We start from the raw sequence: 2,868 nt of genomic DNA on the forward strand, positions 1-2,868 counted from the left end.
TCATGTGGGCCGGATTATTTTAGATATAATATTTAGATTTGTTTTAATAAATGGATTAAAAGCCCTGAATATGCAGTTTTTATAGATCTAAAACAATGTTTATTTGAGCTTTTTTTAAAATATATTTTTAGATTTTACAAAATGATTTTTGAACTAAAAACACAGAAAAAATGGATTAAAAAATGACAATTATTGATTTAAAAAGGGAAAAATCAGGAAATTTAATATACATCTATACTCTTCATTTGAATTTGATCCTAAAACAGAAAGTCGGCACTCATCATTTACTTTCCCGGCCCACACAAGATGATGCGGTGGGCCAGGTTTGGCCCCCGGGCCGCCACTTTGACACATGTGGGTTAAGATAAGAATTAAAACATAATGAATGATCCAGAAGTATAATGCAAAAATGTCTAGATATACAGCATATTTTATCGTATTTCTATATTTAAATTGACACTATTGAAACAAACATTGCAATAATTTAAAAAAAAATATTTGTCCAAAAAATCACAATTAAAAATACTCAATTTATCGCATTAGGTGACCACGTTTATTTGCTGTATAAATTCATTTATGGAAAATACAATTTTTTTGCAACCTTATTTTGATGCTTCACAATTTATTTTGATATTTATTAGGATTATAATGTTGCAATTGCTCTATATAAGACAAAATATGTTTGGATATTTTTTTTTATGATATAAATTTTGGATATCTGCATATTTTTTAAATCGGGCATTTCGGTTTATTTGATCGGGACATCCCTAATATTGATCAATTTTATCACTTCCACTTTTGAAGTCATTATCTGCAAAGGTTGATCACAGTACCAATTACATATTATAATGAATAATCATATTATTTAATATACCTATGGTTGGAACTGGATTGTTTTTTTTTTGGGTGGCGCCAAGTGTTTTGTCCCGACGGTCTCTCGGATGTTCGAATCCGTCACGCACACCTGACTGACGTGCTTGCGTCTTTTTCTTTCTTTTCCGCGGGTCGTACGGACGTTGTTTTCGCGGGACTTTTTAGACCCGGCAACATTTTTAAGATTGATCAAAAAAAATATCTACTGGAAATCCAAGCTCTTTTTTTTGTACATTGAATGTTGAAAATGGTATCTTATATAGAATGCATTGTGTCATATCAAAACTAATTTTTATATACAATCAATAAATCTGCTGGTTAAAGATTGATGCTGTTCTGGTTTCAAGATGTGCAATATGTCGCCATTACTAGGTAAGATTATTATTATTATATTTTTATATATATTATTGATACAATATTAATACAGTATTGGCCCGAATATAAGACGGTATTTTTTTGCATTGAAATAAGACTGGTCGTTTTACATTGATATATACAGTTGTTACCATTATTATAATATTACTCTTGATTTTACAATGTTGTTAAATGGACTATATTTCAAACGTGATCATCTAAAAAAATTATATTCACATTTTTATCCCCTAGCCACTTCATTCAGCTGTTCCAGGAGGACTTTGAGGAGAATAATCCAGGAAACATGGTCTCCCCGGCGTGTTCTGGGTCGGCCAAATCCTAGTGGTACTTTTTCCGGAATATCTCACCAGTGAAGCGTCCTAATCAGTTGCCCGAGCCACCTCTCGATGTGGCGGAGCAGCTGTCTTATTGGATCTTCTGCTAAGTAAATCCTTAAATAGTATCAAAAAATCTCCCGATTTCAAAATACACAATTTACTAGCGCCCCACCCGACAAGGTTTGCCGCTGTTGTTGGTTGAAAACCTACAATTTGTCCACAACTGCTATTTTTTTTGGCAAATTAACCGACTTCAGGCTGATAACAACTCAATCAAAGTAAAATAGAAAACAAACCCTTTATTGTCATTGTATAGTACAGATATGATATGAAAAAAGGCTTCATTTTTAAGAGTTTCAGTCTCGTATAGCAGTATTGATCTTTTTCCAATCTGAAGTCTTTAATGCATAGAAGCTACGCTGTAAATCCATATGCTACAGCATCATTGATTTTTGGAAATTAAAAAGTATATTATTAACCCCACGTGGTGCGGTTACAAATTCCTTGACAATTATACTGCGACTCGCAGAAGAAGAACAGAGATACTATATTGCTTTTATAAGCCATTCGCTAATCTAAATTGCTTCACGGCCACAACGGGTCAATTCCGCGTCCCGATCATTCTCTGCTATGTCACGGTATTTACGCGTCTTGTTTAAAATCAATTAAGATCATTTAACGGCTGTTGGGGTACGCAAGATATTCGCTAGGAATGGTACAGTCCGCTTTGGGGGCATCCGACTGTTTGTTTACACGCTAGTGGCTAGCGTGTAGGCTAGTGACTAGCTTATACACTAGCGGTTAGCGTGTAGGCTAGTGACTAGCTTATACACTAGTGGCTAGTCACTAGCCCCCAGTGTGTAGGCTAGTGATTAGCTTATACACTAGCGGCTGGTCACTTGCCGCTAGTGTGTAGGCTAGTGACTAGTTTATACACTAGTGGCTAGTCACTAGCCCCCAGTGTGTAGGCTAGTAATTAGCTTATATACTAGCGGCTGGTCACTAGCCGCTAGTGTGTAGGCTAGTGACTAGCTTATACACTAGTGGCTAGTCACTAGCCCCCAGTGTGTAGGCTAGTGACTAGCTTATACACTAGCGGCTAGCATGTAGGCTAGTGTGTAGGCTAGTGACTAGCTTATACACTAGTGGCTAGCGTGTAGGCTAGTGACTAGCTTATACACTAGTGGCTAGCATGTAGGCTAGTGACTAGTTTATACACTAGTGGCTAGCGTGTAGGCTAGTGTGTATGCTAGTGACTAGCTTATACCCTAGCAGCTAGCGTGTAGGCTAGTGTCTAGCTTAT

This window comes from Stigmatopora argus, chromosome 12 (assembly GCF_051989625.1).
Source record: "Stigmatopora argus isolate UIUO_Sarg chromosome 12, RoL_Sarg_1.0, whole genome shotgun sequence".
Lineage (NCBI taxonomy): Eukaryota > Metazoa > Chordata > Actinopteri > Syngnathiformes > Syngnathidae > Stigmatopora > Stigmatopora argus.